The sequence below is a fragment of the Phyllostomus discolor genome, chromosome 11 (assembly GCF_004126475.2).
Source record: "Phyllostomus discolor isolate MPI-MPIP mPhyDis1 chromosome 11, mPhyDis1.pri.v3, whole genome shotgun sequence".
Taxonomy (NCBI): Eukaryota; Metazoa; Chordata; class Mammalia; order Chiroptera; family Phyllostomidae; genus Phyllostomus; species Phyllostomus discolor.
This window is the reverse complement of record NC_040913.2, coordinates 93,975,107-93,999,427: the sequence shown is the minus strand read 5'-3', so window position 1 is coordinate 93,999,427 and position 24,321 is coordinate 93,975,107.

Below are 24,321 nucleotides of genomic sequence, written 5' to 3'. Positions count from 1 at the left end.
TGCTACAGATTTTCCAGGTACTTTAATTAAAGATGGGATTGTTACCACAATCAGAGCTGCGTAATATGTGTATTCCAAGGAGAAATAAAAGGAGCCTGGCAATTTCCAGTGTAATATTGCTCACAAATTTTTATAAGCTTTTTAGACAACTAGAATCTCTAGCGTATTTATACGGTAACCAGAGGCCCTGTCTGTATGGCAAGCTGGGAACTCTTATAATGGTTGTGCAAGCATGGAACTGGAACTTTTTGGCACTTGGAATGTTCTAGAAGAAGGGCGATTCCACACCGAGCCACTGCAGCCAGGAATAGTGCCAGGATGTAACGGCGCCGCTCCATTCACGCAGATCAAAGGAGTGCGTGCGGCTGTGAGAAGGAGGGAGGGCGGGGGCCTGGCAGGGAGTCACGGTGTCACCGCACTGTGAACCGAGGACTGTGGCTTTTAGTTCAAGAAAAAAGAGGGAGAGAGAGTAGGTTTTTTGGCTCAAGTGTTAGCTTCACACCTGAGCCAAAACAGCCATCCGTCAGGCTCCTGGGAAGCATCTCAGGTTCCTCCCAGCACTCAGCTCTAAAACACGCCCCCGCCCGCCCCCCCCCCCGCCCCGCCATCCCCGAGAGCTGGAACGAAACCCGCGGCAGAAGCAGCACGTGTGTGGTATATGCGTGAGCCGTGGTTAGGGAGGGTTGGGGCCATCATTCTTTAAAGCGTGACTGGCTTAGCAGTTCTCCTTCTGGATAGATTTTATCTTAGCAATTTGCTAAAAAAAATAAGTAGGAGATTAAGGAATGCTACTTAAGATCCCCTGAGCGGGGCCCGCCCTCCTCTGCGTCCTGCCCGAGGTTCCGAGACACCCCACCCAGGGCTCCCGGCAGAGGGCGCACAGCCGTGGGCTGACAGCAGACGCCGGAACCCCACTGGCACTCAGCAACGGTCTCCTTTCCAGCCGGGAACCCCCGGTCAGCTGGGAGCTGCATCTCACTCCCCCTGCCAGCCGACCACTCACCCGGCATCTAGCGCGCCGTGAGGGCATCCGTCCCGTTCCGCCGAAGGGCCGGCAGACACGCACTGCGGAGACCACAGCCCTGGAGGGTGGTAGAGGCGACACAGAGGTCCCTGCGTCTACAGGGGCAGGCATACCCCCGGGTCCCGGGGGCAATCTCTAACTTGTAAAGCACCTCCACACCCAAGGGTGACCCTCACGTCCTGATAGGTGTGCAAAGGGAGGAAGGGTCACCGCATACAACAAACGGGCTACAGCCGTACTTCATGTAACCTTTACGCTGGTGCTGCTCGGCACGTACTACAGTAACGCCCATCGCACGCACGAGCGGACCCAGGCTCCCAGAGGGGAGGTGGCCCGAGCCTGGGACAGCTTCTCAGGGCCCAAACCCGGGTGACTTCCACCGCACGCTCCACCCTTCTTGGGGCGGGGGGGTAACATGCACCTGCTGGTGTTTGCTGGCACGGAGGGCGAGGCACACGGATGAGGAATACGGCCGTCCCGTTTTTAGGAATACCGTTTAACACTCTAAATCACAGGCCATAGCTTTGCTCACTTACTCCACAAAGCCCACGTAACTGGAGGGTGCTGCAAAATTCGGTCATCTTGGACTTGACTCTCTAAAGCATAAAATGCTGAAAACTCAAAATCGCCCAGGAAGGCACGCATGAGTATGGACTTAGCGTTTATCAGCCGTGTGGAAGCTGTCCTGTTTGGTGGCCGTGGAGGCGCTGACGGAACCCTGTGGAAGACTCGTAATTAGTGTATTGAATGGAGGCGTCGGGGAGCGGCCCCCTGGTATTTAAAACATGAAAATGAAACCCTCTGGCTCCTCTTCCTCCTTACAGGTCCGTGACTGTTGTCATAACTCTGAGGTGCCTTCTCAGACAGTGTTGCCCACACAGGACCCTGTTTGGGGGCACGTGTGCATCTGTGTCACTGATGAACTGATGGCAAACAACAGGCAACAATCAAAAACAGGTCACGAGTGCCCACTGGGTGCGGCTTCCCGCATGTGTTGATGGTGATGATGAAGATGACGGTAATGACAGGGTTAAGCATACAGTGAGTGTCTAAAAACTTCAGGCTTATAATATAACCACCCATTGCAATAACAACCTACCGATATAATATTGATGACCTATCAAAGGTTTCTCTGAGCCCCTAAAACAGAGAGAGGCAATAGCTGTGATCTACTTTTTGCCATTTTTAGTTGTTTTGAGCTTCTGACATCTGGGTGGCTTTGACAGAAAGCACCCAGGTTTTTTCAGTTCAGGAATCGGGGTCACGGAAGTCACTGCCGAGTGAAACGAACGTGGGGTCTTTGACACGAGAGGGCCGGGGAGGGGGCCAGAGGGTCCGGGCCCTGAGCAACGCATGTGACTGAGAGGAGGCAGTCCAGACAGGCCACCGCTGTGTGACCCCCGCTCTGTGACATCCTGGAGAGGACAAAGCTCTGGGGACAGTGACAGAGCAGGGGTCGTGGGGGTAGAGGGGGAGGGGTGGACAGACAGGGCACCACTCGGTGTGGCACTGCCCTGGTGGACACACGCCCTGGTACGTTCGTGCAAACCCACAGGATGTGCCACGGCAGGATGACCCCGTGTCAGCTGTGGGCTTCCTGTGATGACGACGTGCCCACGTGGTTCATTGATCGCAACAAGGCCGTACTCCGTGGGGTGGGGGGGCAGCTGCTCGAGGGTGGCCTGTGCGTGTGGGGGCAGAGGACCCGGAGAATCGCCGAACCTCCCTTGCAGGTAGGCCTGTTGCAGACCCACAACTACACTAAGAACTAGACTCTTAAAATCAACGTTAGCGATCAGGAGGTATGGTATCACGGAAGTAACTAGTACTCGAGGAGGGTGACACTTTCTGCAGCAGGTCCGGGGGCCCCGGGTGTTGGGCCTCCGAGCCCCACAGGACGAGTTTACGGGCCGTATCCGGAAGCCGCTCTGTCGTCACTTTATCGCTCCCCGTGTGCTTTGTGGCCACAGCGGCTGGTGCTCTGTTTTCACCGAAACCGGCTGGCGCCTCAGCTCATGCGGCAGAATCGCGGCGTCAGAGACGTTCCCTGAGTGAGCAGGTTCTCTGAAAACCGAAGTGTTATGTCGCTCGTTCACCTCCTGTCCACCGTGACGTCCCCCACTAACTACCACCTTGAGTCGGCCTGAGGAGCCGCGCTGCCACGCTCCCGGCTGTTCCCCCAGTTTCCCAGCAAGCTCCCCTTTCCGCCTCGGATAATTCGGGGAGACAGTTCGTAGGGCGTTCAGTTCCAAAACAAACACAAGTTCCTGGACAGGGTGGCGTTGGGAATGGCGAACCTTGGTGGGAGGCAAGCTGGGGAGTGTAACAGAATCGATGTTACATTCATGGGGACAGGTGCCATGGAAATGGAGGGAGCTCGTTAGTGTGCACCCTATAAATTACGGGGGAGACGGATGAGGCTGTACATATTCAGGGATGTTAATAAGTTATTAAGCGCACTATTTATGTTAAAATTAGATGTAATCACAGGGTAATCTTTTCAGATGTTTTAGTCAGAATTCTACTGAATATTCAGAGAATTCCGTGCTTACCCGCCCCCTGTAAGGCCTGTTTTAGAGGTTCACCGAGGGGTGGATCAGGCGTCAGCACCTCTGCTTTCCCACCCTTGACCCTTTCCGGAACTGCTCGACGTTGGTCTTCTCACCCCACCGCACCCCTGGAAGCCTCCTCCCTTTGTCAACAGAGGCTTCCCGCTGCCCCGGCCCACGGTCATCTCCACGCCACCTGCCCTGACGCCAGCGTGGAGTCTGACCACACCTTTCATCCGTGCAGGCTTTTCTCCCTCTGCTCTCCGCTTTCCCCGTGCTGGGGGGCCAGCGTGCGGCTGCTGACGCCACCGGCGGTGCCCGAGCTGCCCCGCGAGGCTGAGGCAGCAGACCGCTGAGGACCGCACGCCCTGCGCCCTGCACGGATTTAATAGGTGTGCACCGGTGGGGGGGCCGAGGCTGCGTGCGTTTGCCGGAGGGACCGGCCGGCGGTGAGCGAAGGCTGAGCTGGCCCCGGACACCCGCCGAAGGAGCGGAAGGTAACAGGGAGCATGAGAAGCAGAGGTGTCCACCGCCTGGGTGCCGCACGGAGTTAGCGGGCACTGAGCAGGGCGCTGGCCGGGCGTGCGGGGGAACAGCTGACTTCGGAGAGAGTGGTGCCATCTTCTTCCTTTGCCTGAACCACACGGGGGGGCTCCCGTCTTGACTGTGGCCCTTCGTCACGAGCTGCAAACGCTGCGTTTTTTACACGTGACACCCACGTCCTCCTTTCTCGGGACAGGGTCCCACCCGAGGACTCGCAGCAGAGGCAGAGACGGAAGGTTTGGAGGGGAGCTTTCTCTGCCCCCCCCCCCCGGGGTTTCCATCTGCACGCGTCCGCCGTCACGTCTGCCCGAGGGGCCGGGGCCCTCCGTGAGCCCCGGGTCCTGCTCTCCCCCAGGGTCCCGAGAAGGGGGTGCCTCTGCTGTCTTTCCCGGTGGAACCCCAGCTCCTTCTGCGAACCCCCTTCCCGCTGCGCCCCTTCACACGCACGCTGGGCACCTCTGTCTTTAACTGCTCCCCTTCCCACCCACATTCCTCGCTAGCGGCCACCTTGCCGGTGTGCTCCCACCCACACGGCCTGAAGGGGTGCATCCCAATCCCCCACGCTTCCCGCCGCCCGCATCGCCCCACCCGGCCACTGGGAGTGCCCTTTCCCGCCTCAGCACCCGTCTACCTGTTTACAAAAGCCTTTCCCTGCACCCCTGGGGTTTCCTTCCGCTGCCCTGGCTGCTCCTTCCCCCTCGGTTGGTTGCTTGCACCTCCTTCTGGCTGGCTGAGCTGTTCTCTGCGCAGCAGGGAGGCACTTGGTCCTCCGAGCATCCTTGAGAAAACCAGTTCTAGGGTCCTCAGCACCATCCATGTGCCTGTTAATTCTCCCCCCGATGTCTGTTCGGAGCCCCAGCAAACGTATCCGAGACTCAGCTCAGCACCTGCACACGGATGAGCACTTACACCTCACCGTGGACGTGTCCGAACCCCTCGTTGTCCCTGCATCACACGCATGCACACACAGGCACACGCACACGGCTGCTTAGCAAGGAGAAAGAGAAACACTTGGACCCTACAGAAATAGAGACCTCGCTCAACATAAGCAGAAAAACCTCCAGAATCCCGTGATTTAATCCCGGACTAAGTCCCTGAGCCCGCTGGGACGCCCAGAGCCCCGCTTCCGGCAGCCCTGCACGCTGTGGTTTTCTGGGGGGTGGGGGGCGTCTGAAGGGTGAGCCCGGCACCCTGTCCGGTGAGCTGCCGTGGCCGAGGTCATCTGACAGCGTGCCCTGGTCCTTTCAAATTTCTGGAGCACAGGCGCGTCCCCAAGGGCCAGCGGGGAGCCCGGAATGAGCAGGACTTGGCCCGTGCGCCTGGAAATAGCCTGGAAACAAGCGCAAGCGGGTGTGTGTGACCCCTGTCAATCACGCTGACACGGCGCAGGCAACGTGGGGGAAACGCGACGTTTCTGTTTCCGTTGGAACCCGTTTCCCCGAGGGAGACAGAGAGCCCGAGGAGACGTCGCCTGTTCCGGGGCTTTGCGAGGGCAGCTTAGACTCCGAGCGGCGAGCCCTGGGGGCCGCCTGCACGCCCCCTTCGCGCCGCGCTGGACCGGTTCCCACACCCCCCGTGGTGCCAGCGAGAAGCATCTCCGAACAACAGAGGAGAAAAATAAATTACGCAATTAGCAATATTGGTCTGCCTCCTCATTGCCCATAACAGCTTTATATTAAAATCATCTGTCTCTGCCGCTTTAGCGCCTCAGTGGTGATGCATCCGCAGGAACCGCTGCCCCGATTACGCCGGACGCCTCGCGCGAATCCTGCTGCCGGTAACACTAGGATCATTTGGCTCACGAGGGCACTAGGTAGCCTGTTATCGATAAAGCCGGCGAACTGAAGTCACGTGACCTCAGGAAGCGCTTCCCAGGCCTCGGGGCCTCCAGCAGCTCCCCCGCCGGCCCTTTGCTCTCCGGCCCCCGGGGCGCCGTCTGGACTCCGCCGCCTTCTCTGTGGCGGCTGTGGAGTGGCCGAGCGTCCGCACCCCGGGCTGACCCCCACGCGTGTGCGCTCCCACACCGAAACACGCTGGGCCTCGTTCAAACGGTTTTGGCGGTGGTACCGACCTCCCCTCCCCTCCCCCGGCTCTAACCCGTGTGCCTGAGATGAGCCTTGAAACTCACAGAGTGGTGGACCTGATTGTACACCCAGTCCCCGCCCCCCAGGTTAGCACTGGACGGTGCCTCTATTGAGCAGAACGTAGGGAATTATTGGAAAATGAAACATTCCCGTTCCCTCCACTTGGAGCACCACTTAGAAAACCAGTTGCTTTCCTTCTCCGACGCGACTGCACGCAGCCCCGGTGCAGGGACGGATCGTAATTGTCCTGTCGATGTTCCAGCAGCTTTTGTGCACCCGGACGCACCTAGTGGTTTTCCTGCAAACACTGTCCAGAAGGGTCGTAGTTCTTCTCACATCCCCAGAGTTGACATCCGCTCCAGAATCAAGTGCCCCTTCTCCCAACTACCTCTTGGTCCCGAAGAGTCACCCAGGACCATTGCTCCCCACCCCAAAACGTTTGGGGCAAGGACCCCTGGAGTCGCACAAGGAAGGTGAAGATTCCCAGGTGGAGCCGTCCCCTGGCCCCTCCCCCCCCCAGCTGGGGGCGCTTCCCACACACAGAGCAGAGACCGGCGGCACAGGGAGTGCCTGATACCGACTTCAACAGGCCACTGGGACGCTGTGTCGCGCCGTCACCAACGAGTGTGTGTGCCCCGAGACCGCCGCAGCACCGCGCACAGTGGGCCCGGAGGATGCTATGGAGAAAGACACGGAGGAAAATCTGAACGACCACATTTAGATAATCCACATAAGATGAAGCTTTGATGTGTTTCCAGTCCTAACTCTTATTAAACACGAAATGTGTGTTTTGTAGCATCTCACGTTTCGTCACGGTCCTGAATGTGCCTGCCAGGCCCCCTGACTGAATGCTTTTCTTCGAGAGACTGTGGCACTGTGACCAAGCAGAGCTTGTTTCTCTTTTCACTTTTCCAGCACAACCGTCAACCTTGCACTTGCTGTATGGGGCCCGATTTCCCGGGGTCTCCCGGGGTCCGACCCGCGGTCTCCCAGGGTGCGCATTGCTGCTGCTCAGAGCGATACACTGAGTCGTTCCTGGGCACAGCAGGGGCCCAAGGACGGGGGTTTGGGGTCTGAGATGCGCGACCGGAACACCGTTTTGGCTGCTCGCCCGCGGGTGAGATGTGAGACCTTCCCTAACCTCTTTCCATCACGTTCCTCGCCTCTGCCGTGGCAACAGTGTCTGCAGAGGAATGTTCAAGGTCAGAGCAAACTGTGATGCAGATTCATCGCTCTACTCGCTCGGTCATTTTGGATGCGACGGCCACACAGTGCACCTGCTCACTCAGCGGCGTCTGCCACCCCCACCGACTAGTGCAGTGAAGTCGTCACTGTTCACCCATGTGCACTCCAGTCCACTCTGCCGGCTGCCAGGTCACACCGATGCCGCACAAACCGTTCTCGTGACACTAACACTAGCTGGACTTTCCCAGACAGACCTCGTCTATCGGCCCGCTGCAAGGGAGGGAATAAGCAGCAAGAGGTGATAACTGCCACTAAACTGGGTCCCGTGTCACAGGTTTGACTGACTGACCAAGGGGTTCGGGCCTGATCTACCAGAGAAGCATCTACTAAGGGGCTGTGCACCTGGGAGGGGCGTCATGGAGCCGCACCCCCGAGACGCCCCCGTTACCCGTCCGGACAGTGGCGGGTGTGGGGACGGGGCTCCAGGAGCCGGTTCTCAGAGAGGTGGGCGGGGGGCGGGAGGGGAGTCCAGCAGCGCAGGCACCCCTGGGGGCCTGGCGGCAGTGCCGGGCCTCGGCACACTGCACCCGCGTCTCTGGGATCGGGCCCCACGAGGGGGGTTCGACACGCCCTCCCGGGAAGACTGAGCACCCCTGGGCAGTAGACGCGAAGGCAGTGTCACCGCGTGTAGGGAAGTCAGAGGCATGGGAGGCGCCTCAGTGGCCCGGCCGGGGCCCAGGCCTCTCCGTGCCCCAGGCTCTGCTCACCGGCACCGAGAAAACGCAGGGACACTTCTCTCGGGGGATCAGCGCTGTTTGTTCTGCGGGTTTAAATCCCTCAGTCCGAGGAAGATCATTAATCTTCCTTCCGGGTCTTGCCCGCCTCGTGTGCAAAGGGACGCAATCTGCCTGCGCTTTTCTGCGGTGGGAAGGATGGGTTTGGATCGTGGGGAGGGTGGGTGGCCCTCCTGTGTGCGGACGCGCTGGCCGGCCGTGTGTTTACCTACCGCGGACAACGGTTTAAACGGGAGGGCTCCTCCTTAATCCCTCACAAAATGTCAGGGAAGTCTCCCCGGCTCCCCGCGGAGACGCGGGTGGGCACGAGCTCCGCGGAGGCGCAAACCAGAGAAGGTCAGGCCCCGGCACAGATCCCGGCGGAGGGAGCCCGCGTGCACGCAGGCCGCTCGGCGTGCATTTCATTGACACGAAAGGTCAGGCGTCAGAAATACATTCTGAGATGGTTTAATTCCCGGCTCTCCGAAGTGTGCGTCCCAGGGGCCGCTTTGGGGTCAGCGGCGAGCGTCTCAGAAGCGCTGACCCTGAGAACCACCGTTTGCAGTCTGCACTCTGACGCGGTCCAGGGGCCGCTCCGGACACAGCTGAGCCTGCGAGGCGCTCACGTGGGCCCGTGGCCGTGAAACGGTTGGTAGGCAGCCGTCCACTCCTCTCTGTTCCTGGAACTTGGCTGTACGGCCTGGTGATGCAAGGGAAGTCAGCCTCTCCCCTAAGGAACTTAGGATTTGAGGGGAAGAAGAGACGGTGTGAGGCTGTCTCACAGTTCGGCTGCCATGACGCATGTGATGTTTCAGAACGAGACCTGACTCCGGTTCCCAGGGAACGGGCGTTGCAGCAAAGTAGACAAAGTGTTTATGCAAATGTCACCAGGTGGAGCCACCCCTCTGTCCGGAAGATTTGTGAGCAGACTGATTTCAGAGTGGAGACGCCAGGCCCGCCGGGCTGTCGGTGGCAGGAAGGGCATCCGGGCCATGCCGGGGTGACAGGTAGGAGGGAAGGACGTCAGCTGTGGGGTGGAAGGGCGGGGGTCCGGGTTCCAAGTTCAACCTGAAGGAAACAGCGAACCACATGGGCGTGCAGAGGGTGGGAGCTTCCTGGCCTGCACAGGTAAATAGGGCCAATGGCTGCGTCGTCAGCAAGACCACCCGCAGGCTGCAGCAGCCCCCGGGGCTGAAGTGAAAGAACAGTGAACAGGACCCTGAGACGCTGACTCAACAAGGCGATCGGAAAGACGGCAAAGTCCTGCTGGTTGTCACTCAGGCTGTTGGGACTGACGGACAACAGCTCCTTGTCCCCCCGACCGGCGGGGCCAGGCTCCAGACGGGAAGGGCTCTGCTACTTGACACGCTGCCCAGACTTGCCGAACACAGCGGTGAGCCGTGCAGAGAGAGAGGCACCAGAGGAAAGTAATGATAATCTACGAGTTCAACCTCAGAAGGGGGACAAAGTGCCAGCAGACACCGAGTGCACCTGCAGGCCCAGAGCACTCCCCCCGGTCCCGACACCACGCGGGCGTTCTTGGGGGCACTGTTCCGTGTGACGCTCACGGCGGTGCGTCTTCAGTGTCCGTCATCTGGCCTACGGAAGGTCATGGGGATACAGCCATGAGACAATGATTATTTTGTTAAACCCTGTAGGCTGGACAATTGTTTCAAGCTGCACAGGCTATTTTTATCTTGGATGTTCTAAAAACGTCCGGGCTGGACACCCATCCCTGACCAGATGTACCCGGGAGTGCACCTCGGAGGCCCGTGTCACCCTGGGGGGCGGGGGGGGGAGCAGATGGCCGGCAGCACCAGCTCCCAGGGAGCAGAGGCCAGAACAGATGCCCAAGGACACCCGGGGAAGCTCTCAATCCAGCGAGGCAGACCAGCCTCGCCAGGGGCCACACTGCCAGGGGCCGCAAGGTCCCCGCCGCCAGGGACTCAGAGAAACGCCGCTCTAACGGAAGAGCGAACGAGCTGAGCTGTGGGACCGCTAAGGAGGGTGGGAGGGGCGTTCTCCCGGCCGCAGGCTGCTGGGCTCCAGGGCCAGCCCTCGGCTCCGGGGGAACCCGGAGTGGAGTGAAGGTGGGTGGTTTGAGGGACGAGCGACCGGTGGATGGAGAGACGGACAGACGGAAGGTCGGACACGGCTGCTCCCCGTGTGACATCCAAGACGGGCAGCTGCAGCGCGAGGCAAAGGGACACTCACGAGGCCTCGCAAGGCAGACAGCGGCCCTGTGTTCGAGGAGAACATTGTGCCTTGGAGAGTCTGGAGAATGGGCTGCCGGTGACTGCCCCCCCGCCAATGGCGAGGCCAAGACTGAGCCCTGAGCCCCCTTTCTCGGCAGTGGTTTGAGTGACAGGAGCGGATAGCAAGGCAGTTCGGGGTGGGGGGGCGGGAGACCAGCATCCAGGGGCCCTGAGAAGAGCCCCTTTGAACCCGGGCTGCTGGGAGGGAGTCAAGGGCCCCTGAGGTCTCGAGGTCACGACTGTCCACGTTACCGGTGGTGATACTGCTGCCTCAGTGGGGGGGGGGGGGGAGGGAGTTGTTCTGCGACTTCTGTCATCGCAACGCTTGACAGCGAGGTCAGGTCGGCCTCGCAGACACGGGGGGACAGTCGTGTGACATCACCAAAACTTGCACAAAACAACTGGGAAAAAGAAGCACAAAACAGAACAAATGCAACGAGGTAGGAGGGGAAAGAGGCGAAAGTAGGAAAAGTGTCCATTCGAACCCGGTCCAGGGCTGAAACCCCGGGTGTCCCGTCCCGTTGCCTGGAGTCGCGCATCGTCACAAGACGCCCAGAGTCGTCTCACAGAGGAAGCACCGCAGGAGAGGGGTGAGAGCCCAGAAACGCTAGGACGCGACACTGAACATTCCCCCCCCACCCCCCCGCCACGTCCCGGGGGCCTCACACGGCCCAGGGTGCTGGTGCTGTCTTCGACGCCGGATGGACCCATCACCCCATCACGAGGTCCCACGGCTTTGCAATATTTCCTGTAGAAAGTCTAGAAAGCTCATCCGGGTTCTTCTTAGCCATGTTGTTAGCCAGACTGGTTACACAGGACAACTTTTACTGGCAGGTCGCACCTCGGAGTGACCGCTGATTAGGGCGACGCCCTGTCCAGTGGCAGCATTGTGGTCGCACTTGAGAGGACCTCCACCAGGGAGTTTCTTGGACCAGCCTCCGCCTGGGTCCCCGTCACCGTTCCCTCTGCCCTTGCACCTGCACCCCCGGGGCCTGGCACTGGGAACACGCTCTCAGCACTGCCCCCTGCTGGCCCTGCTGCTGGTGCCCCGGCCCCAGCCGACTTCACAGCACAGCACTCCGCTCCTCTGGGCTGCCGCGTGACGGGTGATTCAGGGCGACTGTGCAAACGGACTGAAGTAACTGACCCTTAACTTCCCTGCGGTTGGACCCCCAAGGTCCCCTCCGCATCCGAGGGGCTGAGAGGGCAGTCTTTCCCGGGCACACGCAGAGTATCTTGCTCTACGCTCCCCACCCTGCAGTCCCTGGGCCCACACTGCGAGGCTTCTCCCAGAGCCTGGGGCGTGTGAGTGACGGGTCCTGGAGCCGAGGTGTCATTCGCTCGGGGGGAAATGGTCCCCTGACGGCCTGTGCGGCTGTGAGCTGAGATATAAAAAGCATCAACCCTCCCCCCACGCGTCTTCTTGCAGGGCGGCGGGGGGGGGGTTGAAGACAGTTTCCCTTTTTGGCCTCGAGGGGTGAGGGGCTGGGGCTCCGGTGTCGGAGGGGCGCCCGACCTCCCCTCCGCGGTTTCACCTTGAGCGAGCCGGCTGCACATTCGCAGCCGTCCCCGCGCCTCGTGTATTTTAGGCTGCTACCTGTCACTTGCTAATGCTATCTTAGACTACATAGGTGTGTGTGTGTGTGTGTGTGTGTGTGTGTCTCCCCAACACGAAGACAGACTTCTCGGCACATCCACCGTGGAACCGCTCCTAAACACGGCCCACCTGAACATCATTCTGCTGCTCTCACGTTACTAATATTACCCGGAACCGATAACAAAACCGTCAATGACAGGCTTTCGGAAGCTGATTGGGAAATGCTCCCATCTGTCTTCAGCGCGTGGCGTGCCGCTCAAGGCTTCGTTAAGCGCGCGCAGACATAACTCACGCACGCACAGCAGCCTTCAACGGGCCCCTTCCGAGGGGTCCGCGGGCGAGGGGAGAGGCTTCTGGGGACCGCCCACGGGCCCGCCCCACGCGATCAGCGTTGCGAGCCCAGAGGTTAGTCCGGGCGGCGCTGGGGCGTGGGGGCACGCGGGGGGTGCAAGCAGAGACCTCGCTGCGGCACCTGCTCCGCGCGGGACCGGCCTGGTTTTCCCTGCCTCAACCCGGCCCGGGGCAGGGACCCCCGACACCGGGGAGGGGGGATTCCAGCAACGCACCCCGGTCCTTGCCTGGCACCCTGGAAACACCGTTCTCCCTGCGCCCGGCCGGCACGCTCGGGGATGCGAACAGTATCAGTATAAAAATCACTCCGCTGGGACCCCGTTTCAGTCCCTGGGCTCCGCCGGCCCCAAAACGTGGCGCCAAGGTCCGGTGGGACCTTCCTGCGAACTTGGACGACGCGCCCGGGACGCTGCTTCCCTGCCCCCCGGGGCAGAACTCCCGCGGAGGCCGTTTGGTTAACCGTCAGGGCCGGAAACGCTTGCCCCCTGTCTGGGGTGGGAACGCAGGCCGCGAGCTTCAGAGTTCCCGTAGTTTAACTTGAAAACCCTCGTGGGTCAGGCGTTACCGGACCCTTGGAGAGAAGTTGTTTGATTCACAGAGGGACGAAGGGTCTCGGCTGAGTCACTCGTGAGGCGGCCAGCGTTCAAGACCCCGCTCCCTGCTGTCCGACAGCCGCGCTCCTCACCCAGCTGGCCTGCAGTCTGGACGCGCTGGGCACGCGCTGGGGACGCGCTGGGGACACACTGGGGACGCTCTGGGGGCGGTGCCAGGTCCACCAGGGGCTGACGGTCAAACAGACAGGAATACCCAGCACCCACGTTGGCTGCAGCTGACCCCCAGCTATGACGGTCCCATCAGGAACGTCTTTTAATGTCACTCCTGTTTTCTGATGGTTGGAAAACAGCCCCTTTGCTGTGTCCCCCAGAGCAGGTCCCCCAGAGCAGGAGACGAGGGGACAACCCCCTGTGGACCATGTGGGTCTCCCCTGGGCCGGAGGAGGGACCTGAGGAGCTGGGAGCCAGCCCGTGTGTCCCCACGCGCCCTGACCCGCATCCAGCCCTCCCCCCTCCCCCCTGTAGCCCGGGGCACCAACTGAGGAGCTAAAGCAAGAGAAAAGCCCAACAGGCTAAGCATTTTGCACATTTCCTTTCTGCCTCAGTCGCCCCAGCGCCCAGGCAGGCTGCGAGCCAACCACGCGGAGTAAGAAAATGAACCACAAAACCGTGTGCAAGCACCCATCCGAGGGTGGGGGAGGGAGCTTCTGCCCGCCCGGACACCTGGCACCCCCCACCCACGGTCTCCGCCGGATGGGCCCCTCGAAGGACGGAGTAGCTGCAGCCCAGCCATGGCCCCAGTGTGACCTCGCGGCCAGGAGGCTGAGCGGAGCCGAGGGGCGAGGGTGGGCGCGTCTGGGAGGCTGCTGTCCCCAGGAGAGGAGGAGGAACCACCGGCAGGGGGCATGCACAGGAGCCCCGTGCAGATGCAGGCGCGGGCGGTCTGGGCAGAGGGCAGCCTGCTGACCGCTCTGTGGTCACTTCCCCCGTCCAGGCCCCCCCGAGCCCCTGAATCCCGGGGGTCTGGGTGCCCTGTCTGGGGTGATGTGTCCTGGCAGACTGGCTGACCAGGCAGGCCTGTCACGTTCAGCAAGAGACACAGCTGTCGCAAGCCCAGAGTCGCCACCGTGGCCCGCCCAGCGTCCCCTCTGGGGCTGCTCACCTTCCCGGTGCCCAGGGTCTTGGGCGTACAGGTCTGCACCTCCTCCCCCTCAGCTCCCTCACCGCACAGAGGGGGTCACCCACCCCCCTGGCCTGGGCGCTGCACGGAGAGGGCCCCCGAAGGTGCCCTGCAGCCCGCTGGAGCCCCGGCCTCTCCGAGACGGGACAGGCGTCCCCGTGTCTCCCCCTCCAGTCCCACGGACAGTCTGCCAGAGCACAGGTACTGGAGCGGTGTCGGCCGAATGACTGGCTGTAGTTCTCCGTCATCTGTACAGTTTTCCAAGCACATTAAATATAACGCTCATCGAAAGGTCCGATTTTCTTTGCAAATTGGGTCAATAACAATGTTGCGTGTCTCTTATTAAATGTGGAATTGTGTCCTTGGGCAACACAATGTTCTAGTTATCAACATGCTCCGAGGTAAGGCACAGTGTAATCCATACCTTAATACATTAGAAGAGCATATTGTCAAATCACCTCATTTACTCTGAAACCCTGAAGCCACGCAGGAACACGGGAACAACTTGGTGGTTCAGGGAGGAATTCTGCAGTCTCCAGCGTCTTTGACCTTTGATGAGATTTAACTTTGAGTGTGAAGCAATCAACAGGGAACTATGGATTTTAGGGCTGAGGACTATTGACTATCCACGCCTGTACTTACGCCCTTTGACACTGAACTGGAGACAGCCGCAGGCGATGACAGGGCGGCACCTCCCCCCCCCCCCCCCCCCCCCCCCGCCCCCAGCGGGCCCACAGGCGGCCGAGACTCCTTTTACAGGCGGTTGTCCACCTCGGTCCCTTTCAGACTCCCTCTGCGTGGACTCTAAACACGCAGTTTTCGGGATTTCATAAGATCAGGAGCCTATCATCTGATGGTTCTCTTTTAGGACATGCTATTTATTATTTCAGCAAAAAATTGGAAATTATCAGAACTTTTGGCGGCAAAAACCTCGGCAGTGGCCTTTCCCCTTTAACCTCTAAAACTAAGGACAAGAGTTTACTAGAAAATCAAGCTCCGAAAAGAACCTCCTCAATTTATGATGATTCAGTCTAATTGTTGTTTCATTGTCATTGTTTCATCAGTGTTGTTGTTTGTACGTTAGTCTTGGAGAAATCTCCAGCCTTAGCAACAGGCTCCATTTAATCCTCTGGGCCTTGGTTTTCGGCTTTTGGATTGTTAGAAGTTACATTTCCCACTGGCAGGATTCAATAGTCGGTGATGAGCTGATGAAGTGTACAGTTGGTATAGTGAACTCCTTTTAAAGCTGGTGTGCGGGATCACATCAATTACGGCAGCTGGACGGGTTGGTAAGCACATTTGTGCGTGAGAGAGAACTTTCACTGAAGTAACTCACAATTAATCCCATTGATACGTATACAAAAGTAAACGGTGTGAAGATGCCTTTAATTACGTGATATAAATTATTTGCCCCGACGCATACTGAAATGTTTGCATTAACCCACAATCATTATTAGCTCCAGAATAATGTCGTTCTCAGCCTTTTCACGAGTGTGCTCATCCCGCCTCGCCAAACCCGCGGGCCGCCCCCTCGCCGGGGTCTCCGCCCCCTCTCCGGCAGCCTCTTGCTCTCGCAGCGCGCGGAAATGAATGCTCTATCCGGCAGGCACTTGACCTTGCGTGCGTCTCAGCGTCCTGGTTCGATGGTGCAGCTGGGCCTTTATCAGCTCAGCTTTCTGCAGCTGCCGCTTGACACCGCGCGCGCCGCGGCAAGGTCAGGGCGGAGGCAGCCCGCCGACCCGCCCGTGCCATTGGAACCCGCCAGTAACCACCGCCTTGACGACCCTCCGCGTTAATTAGGCACTTCGCACGTGAACTCTGCAGTGAGGTGGGGAGGAGGTTGCGGTTGCGGCGGGAATGAAACGGGCTCCTGTCCAAGCCGGTTGGGGGCTCGCCCGCCCGGCTGGGTAATCACCCGCGTTCGCAGCTGAACGCCAGGCCTCGCCAGGAAGGTCGAGTTGCCAGGCTCCTGCGAACGAGCACTAGGTGGCGGCAGCGAGTTCATCGTCACGGTTAAGTTCACCCTCCCTTGATGTTTGGGCTTCAATGTGGAGATTTCAGGTCAGGTAGGGCACGACCTTTCGAGTGTGGCCACTGTTTCCTGTGAACGACCTGGCCCGTGTGACCCGGCCTGGACGAAGGGCAGTCTGTCCTTACCTGCTCCACGTGGCACAGTCACCTCCGTGCCCCGGTTCCCAGCGTCGGTGCCCCCATTTCTCCCCGGAGGTCAGACGGCCTTGATGGTCAGACAGGATCCCCCCAGGCGCTTCTCCCCGTTTCCCCTAACCGCACCCCGTCACTAAAAGCGTCGTTTTTATCATTGCGACGTGGGGCACTCGAGTACTGGCTATTGCGCTCGCCCCACCCAGAAGCGGGAAGGAGACCTTCCATGGCCCCCTCCTTCTTTGCACCACGGAGAAACGGAGGCCTGTGGAAGCACCGTGCTTTCCTGCCGCCCCACGGGCGCGTGACGATGTTGACTCACCGACCCGGGGCCGTGAGCACCGGCGCCAGGCCCCGGAGCCCTGGAGGAAGCTGCTTTCTCCAGAATCCATAGCCTCTGTGTCCCCCAGCTACAGAGGCGTTGGGTGTTAACTCTGCGCCTGGAACTGAGTCCTCACCCCCTGTTGCACACGACGAAAATCACCTGCAGACTTTCTCCCCCCCCCCACCCCCCCCCCGCCCCATTCTCCTCTGCCCAGCCCCACGGAGATGCGCTCTGATTGGCTGAGGGGGGAGTCTGGGCATCGGTGTGTGTGTGGCCCACCGCCAGGTGGGTCCCAGGTGCGGCCTCCGCCAGCCGGAGACCCGGAGGGTGCGAGCTAATCGGCTCCGGCCCTGTGCACACGCTGACTGACAGGCGTGGGCGCGTCAGCCACCTGCTCCCAGGCTCATCCAAACGTGACCTTGGCTTTGTCTCGCTTCTGTTCTGGGCCCCGGAGGTCTCAGCCAGGACACCTGCGGTGGAAGGAGGGGCCCTGGGTGCCTCCCAGGTGACTGACTCTAGGCCCACCAGGCAGGTGCCAGGTCAGCGGCCCCTTACAGTCACCCCCTTCGGGAGCCGGGACACTCCAGTGGGGGAAGCGCTCACTCACGCTCAGTGCAGTTGGGAGGAGCGTCCGACTTCTGGCAGAGGTGCTCGGGTGCCCGGCTCGGGTCTCCAGGCGGAGGCGAGGGAAGGGGCGGGGCAGGCCTGGAGAGGTTCGGAAGTCCAGTCCCTCCTGAACGTCCTTAGGAAAAGGTTCTGCCTGTGTCTGGACCGACTCCAGCAGAACCTTGAGGAGGGCCCCGGGGACCCAGATGGTTGTCAGGGTTCACGCTCAGCGCATCAGTACAGCCTGAGAGTCCGAGGGACGCCACCGAGCACGGAAAGTGGACGCAGAGCCTGGCTCCGGCCCCAGCACCCCGCCCTCCCAGTTTCTGCCACCGCGGCAGGCACGCCCCCTCGGGAGGGCGGGGTGCTGCGGCTGCTTCAGGGGCACCACGTGGAGGGTCAGCGCGTGTCTGCTGTGGACTGGGTTTCAATGGTCAGTTGCAGTTACCACAAGGTGTGTCTCAGGGGTCACTCACAGACTGCCGCCCACACACCAGACACTCAGCAGTGCCCGGCCATCCCCGGGTATGGGGGGCTGCCGCCAGCATGTCTCAACAGCAGGGGTGGCAGGGCGGCGAGGCGAGGCCCACGGACCCCCGCCATTTACCATCTGGCCCTGCACGGAACGTCCCCTGGATGGATGTCACTCTGCATCATCGCTCTCATGCTGAACAGATCGTTGCCCCCGAGGAGATTAGATTTACACCAACGTAACCGTGTTGCGGTTCAAGTAAGCACTTACGTTGGGGGGTTTATAATTTTATGCTGATTCACAGAACAGCAACAAGCCTCACCCGTAGAAAAACGAGCAAAAGAGCAAATTGTTCTGTTGATACAGAGCTTGGCCAGGCCAGACGTGTTTTTATTCTATCACTAACGGTGCCAGAAAGTTAGTTTTAAGCCATAAATAAGCTGGTTTCTGCCGGGGCGTGTGTGCGGGAGCTGGTGCGTGCGCGCACTGTCATGAACCCCCGTTTGTGTTTCTCTGAGTCGGGGGGCAGGACCAGGAGGACAGAGGCGGGGGCGAGCACGCAGTTGGCAGATACTGAGGCGAGGGCGAGCACGCAGCCGGCAGGCACAGAGGCGGGGGCGAGCACGCAGCCAGCGGACACAGAGGCGGGGGCGAGCACGCAGCCGGCGGATACAGAGGCCGGGGCGAGCGCGCAGCCGGCGGACACAGAGGCGGGGGCGAGCACGCAGTTGGCAGATAGAGGCGGGGGCGAGCACGCAGCCGGCGGACACAGAGGCGGGGGCGAGCACGCAGTTGGCAGATAGAGGCGGGGGCGAGCACGCAGCCGGCGGACACAGAGGCGGGGGCGAGCACGCAGCCGGCGGATACAGAGGCCGGGGCGAGCGCGCAGCCGGCGGACACAGAGGCGGGGGCGAGCGTGCAGCCGGCGGACACAGAGGCGGGGGCGAGCACGCAGCCGGCAGATACTGAGGCGAGGGCGAGCACGCAGCCGGCAGGCACAGAGGCGGGGGCGAGCACGCAGCTGGTGGATACAGAGGCGGGGGCGAGCGCGCAGCCGGCGGACATAGAGGCGGGGGCGAGCACGCAGCTGGCGGGCGCATCCGCCAACAGCCCCCGGCGCAGACACTGCGGCGGGTCCGGGTGCCGATCAGCAACCTCCCGTGTACTCACACTCATGGGCGGCGTGACAACCCCGTCTCCCCCCATTGCCCGACGACAGAACACACTAGGGTTGGGATGTTTTTCGGGGACATATTTCCATCTTTAGGGGCAGTAGAGAACGCTGTGGCACGGCTTTGCGGGAGTGATGCATGGCGCTCCGTGATGGGGTGCTCTTCTCGTGCTGCTCCGTGCGTGGCAGCCCCCAGCCTCTCCGCTCCCCCTGCACCACACAGATGTCACCAAGCCCTGGCCCGTAACACCGACGAGCCCCGGGAGAGGGCAGGCCACTCACGCACCTGTCTGACCCTAACGGCTGTTCGGGGCTCTCCGGGAACACTGGAACGCGAAGAGTCTCCCACGAGGAATCTTTGTTTCTCGCCCCTGCGCGCCTCCTAGCAAAGTCCAGCGCCGCCGTGTCCGCGGCAGACGAGAAGCCACCGGCTGCAGGAGTAGGGCGCGGCCGCAGGCACGACACCTTGGCTCTCCTGCCTTAGGACACATCGAAGTCGCATGTTTTGCTGGACGGGAATACATGCACCCACACCTGTTGATTATATGTCCCTCAGGATGGCAGTGTCGACTCCCTGGGTGATCGTCTGGAACCCAGGGCACCGGCGTCTGGTTGCTCCTCAAGGTCACCTGTGCCTGGACCGCCCACCTGGGTCACGGAAGCCCCTCTGGCCGCGGTGCGGCGGCCTCCCGTGGTGGGGCCACTTGTACGTCCTGGAGGACTGGCTCCTTTCATTCCTTTCTCGGGGAAGCGTCGTTCGCCCACTGCCCTTTTCCCGTGGGGGCGGGCGTCTGCCTTTCCCGAGTGGCGTGTGCGGGAGGCCCCCTCACACGCACTGCAAGCAGAATTTTAGCAGGGCGCGTCTGGGCAGACCTTCCTACGCTGTCCAGACAGCGGTGTCTGCTGATGGATGACGTTTCTCGGAGTCAGTGAAGCGGTCCAGCCTGTTGTGTTTTTCGTTATTGTTCGTGCCTTTTGCGTTTGAGACATGTCTTCTCACTCCGAGGTTGCAGAGACGGTCTCCGGTGCTCGGCTCCGGACAACGTATCGCTTCGCCTTCAGATCCGCCGTCTCTCCGGAGTCCTCGCGCGTCCAGACCACTCTCCACAGCAGCCGCCCATTCACCCCGCGCCGCCGCCGCCGGGGGGCGTGGGCTCTGCCACGCGCCAGTTTCCTGACCGCGGAGGGGTCTGCCCTGCGAGCGCGCCACGCCGTATGCATCTCTTCTCTGCTCGTGGGCTTGTATGTCTTTTCTGGCGCCCGGGCTTCCCGAGTGGACAGAGCAGGTGGGTCTGCTGCTGGCCTCTGTCCCATGCACGCTTTGGTCAGCGGCCTGTCCTGGAACCACCCACTCCTGTCCGAACTGAGTCATTATGGTCACAGGTCCTGGCAGGATTCCCGTCACAGGTCCTGGCAGGATTACTGTCACAGGTCCTGGCAGGGCGCAGTGCTAGGGGCCAGCTTTGCTTTTCTTTCAAAATGCATTCAGCTTCCAGTCTTTGCAGGGAAACCAGCGTCTGCGTGCCCACTTGTGGGAACGGAACAGAGCAGCACCGACGAAAGCCCGGCCGGCGCTGGGTGAGGGTGAGAGCGAACCCGCTGACCGGCGTTGGAGGGAATGGCTGTCCACGGCGCCCTGCCTTCCGCCCCGCAGCGCGGCGCTGCGGTGCCTGACTTCCCGTCTTTGATGTCACTCCCTGCCGCCTCCTCAGAAGTCTTCCTTCACTCGCCAGGACTGGAGGCTCGGCTGATATCCTCAGTGGCGCCGCTTTGAAATTCAGTTTCCGTGTTTCTGTTGCGAGGCTTAGAAACACAGCGGGCTGTTCTTTGTGGTCAAAGCCGTGCCTGCTGGGCAACGCTGAACGTACGCCGACCGGGACAGAAGGCAGGAATAAAAAGGTTGTTTGTGTTCGGGACGAGAAACACCTGCAAACACACACCAGCCCTCGTGTCACTCCGGAGTGACCCCGCCGTGCACACCCAAAGGCAGGTGCGCTGTTTTCCCCGAGCTCCGTTCCAGCACGGCCATTGTACAAGGGCCTTTCGGGGGACAGTCTCCGCTCCTACGAGGGTCTGGGGTGGAGAAACATGCAACGATTTCTGTCCCCTTTGATGTGACAGAAAAGGTTGAGAAGGGACAGAAGTGGCTGGAAAGGAGACACCCAACAACACAGAACCTGTTCAGTGGAAGGCACCTGTCTCCATAGGGTCCCACTTAGGAGCCTTTAACAAAATCAGCTCCATCTGCGTGTCGCTTTGGAAAACCGTGCTCTGTCTGAATGATAAGGACATTAAACCAGAAAAAACACGGCCGGAGAATTGCAGTGCCCATTGGATACACGCTGGGAGGCTGCCAGCGGAACTTCCCGGCCTCAGAGCAGACCATCGATGCGCAGTGTGGATCGCTGTGTCTCCAAGACGGCGTTTCACAGGGAGCGGAGACCCGGTGTCGGGGGAGAGCTTCGGAGAGGTAACCTAATATCAGCACACAGAGCAAGAGCATCCGGCTCAGAACACACGCCCAGAGCAGGTAATTCATATCAGATTGACTCAAAATTGCCTTGTTCCCCCACCGCCTCTCCAGGCTGTTCCGGAATCCAATTTGCTCTGCGCCGGGAAGGAGTGTATTAGGCGTCACAATGGAAACTTACGGCAGGAAATTAATTCAAGTGGCAATACGCTTGTTAGGTTAGGAACTCTATTTAAAAAACACCTTTTTTTTCCCCACTTTGCAGTACTCAGTAACTTTCATATACAATTCAACCTCTCTATCTTATACACAACTGTATTCGCGGAACAAATACATATGTTTTCCCCACAGACCAAGAGTCGTGTCGTTACTATGGATGTGGAGATGCACGGAACAGTCCCGCCGTGAGATTAAAGGCGCACTCACCCCCCCCCCCCCAAACAGAATACATCAGGTGTCTGAATCAGAAAGCCCTGTTCGTTCAGTGTGAAAGGTTCTGTCTCCCACACGCAGAGTTTCTTGTCTTTGCACTGCGGGGATTGGCCTTTCAGATTGTTCTGGAACTGTGAGGTCCCTGGAAACACAGGGTCCCCACCCGGAAGGAGGAGGCGCCTGTGCTCCGTCCCTCGTGACACCAGCGAGTGGCACGCCCCCAGCCGGGTCCCAAAGCCTGCGTGATGCTTACGGTGACGGCAGTGGAGACGGGAGAGGAGGCGGCCCCGGGGCCCCACGTGACTTGTCCCGGGTCACACGCACACGGCACAGAGCCTTCCCTGGGCGATGGCCCCCGACACGCACATCCGTGGGTTTTGCCGCAGGGCCTGACGTGTGCGGTATCCTGAGACCACCCTGAGGGACCCGGAAAGTTCCTCTTGGTTAAGATTCCACTGTGGAGTGATTTTGCTCCACAGTCAAGTCTTGTAGTCTATTGATTTGCGTCTAGTACATCGATGAAGTCAACACACTGTGCATGTTAACGTGTGCAGGTGCACATGTGCATGTGTCTTCCCGCATGGAGAAAAGTGTGCTTTGTATCGTTAGGAGCTTGCTTATTGATGGGCAGGTGTGACCTGCGACTGCCTTCACTAGGGACTGGTAACTGTCACAAAATCCGATGATTTTACTGAACGCCCACTTGAGTCAAGAACACGACTGAACACTGGGACAGCTGAGAACCTCAAAGACACGTCCCCGAGCCCGGAGACCCAAGGGGGGGAGGGAGCGTTCTGGGAGAGTGCGGCACCGGCGTCAGTGCCAGTACCAGGTGCGGTGGTGCCGTCCCCGAGGTGCCCGAGGGACGGCTGGAGGAGGCACGGAGTCGGTCCCCTTCCTCACATCCACTCTCTCCGAGCCGCCGCCACTTCTGACAACGCTGAAGAGTGAAGCTCAGACGTGATCTGTCGTCTGCGGGGGGGACACACTTGATAAAACGCGATAAAGACAGTTTGTGACGGCGAACACAGTCACTACCTTAGCTCAGCGCCAGGGGGCGCAGGCCAGCGCAACGCAGAAGGGAAAAATCCCCCGTCCTCCCCAAAGGGCCCCGAGCCCCCTCTCTACACGGAACGGCAGCTCAGACCCGCCCGGCACAGGGTCTCCCCCTGGGTCTCCCCCAGTCTCCCCCGGTGCACAGACCACGGACAGAGATGTGCCGATACAGGCGTGCGAAAGAACTCACGCGCTGACCACACGTCTCCTCTCTCTACCCTGCCCTCTCGGCAAACCGCGCAGAAGCAAAGGGAACGAAATTAGCTCGTGTTTTCCTTGGCCGATAGGAACACTCCCGCTCACCCTTCTGACCGAAGGCACGGCGGGCGGCCCCGTTGCCGCGTCTGCTGTTGCAGTTGCCGTGGGTGGGGAGGCGTCCCCGGCAGTCCCCGCGCCTGCCCCGCCCGCCACACGGAGCGGACGCACGTGCCAGGGCCCTGTAAGAAACAGCGCGCAGCAGGCCGCGGCTCCCCTCCAGCCCCTGCTTGCAAACGGCGTGCGCCGTCCAGCACGCCGTCGCCTCCCTCGCTCTCACCGCCGGGGGCTTGCTTCGCGTGAAACTCCCCGCCTGGGATCCTGTGCTTGCACCTCCCTGCAGGGGGCGTCCAGACACCCAGGGCCTCTGGGCCGGGTGGCAGAAGGGTGGCCACCGTCACTCGGCACCTGACCACCGGGGCACGCTCCCCATCAGACGGGCACAAGGAATCGCTGTCTTTGGCAGAAATGTATCATGTACGTTCGGCTAAATGTCAGACGTGTGTGCACTCTAATTTACTTAAGCTTTCGATCCTGTCCAGGGTCTCCAAAGTAATTTCCCTTTAATATTTTCCTTAGGAATGGTTTACCAGTGTTTGTTCATGGTTATTAGATAAAACGGGCAGAGCTGCAATAATTTCTGTGACTACACACCCTCCACGATAGTGTCCATAATGACTTTAATATTTCACGTTCAATCTAAGCATCGGGCTGAGTCATTCATAGCCCAGCTTGCTAACTGTTGGTGTCACTGCACGTGACATCACGTTCACACGCAGGCCGCGGGCCGAGGGCCGCACGGAGCGGAGAACAGGGCTCCGAGGGTCAGAGACCGGGACCCAGCCTGGGAGACCTGGGTGCCCGTCCCAGATGGAGGCAGGCAGCCCCAGGACAGTCGCTTTGTCTCTCTGGGCTTCGAGAAGGAAAGCGGGGATGTTGAGGCTTGAGGGCATCTGGACGCGAACCCCTGTCCTCCACCCCGAGGGGAACCCCAGGAAAGGGAGATGCGGGGCCCCCTAGACACCCTCTCGGGCCACCTGTCCCTGGGAGCGCGGTGGGGCCACAGCCGAGGCGAGTGTGTCCCTGCCACAGACACAGCTCTGACCCAGGAGACACTGAGGCACGCGGGGCAGGACCCCCGACCCGGGGCGGAGCCCGGGGCCACCGGCAGAGAGAGCAGAGGGACAGGCGAGGAGGGGGGATGGCGAGGGCAGGTGCTGGGCTGAGCACCCAGCTCCTTCCCCCAAATGTCGCTGTGACCCTCCCTCCTTCATGC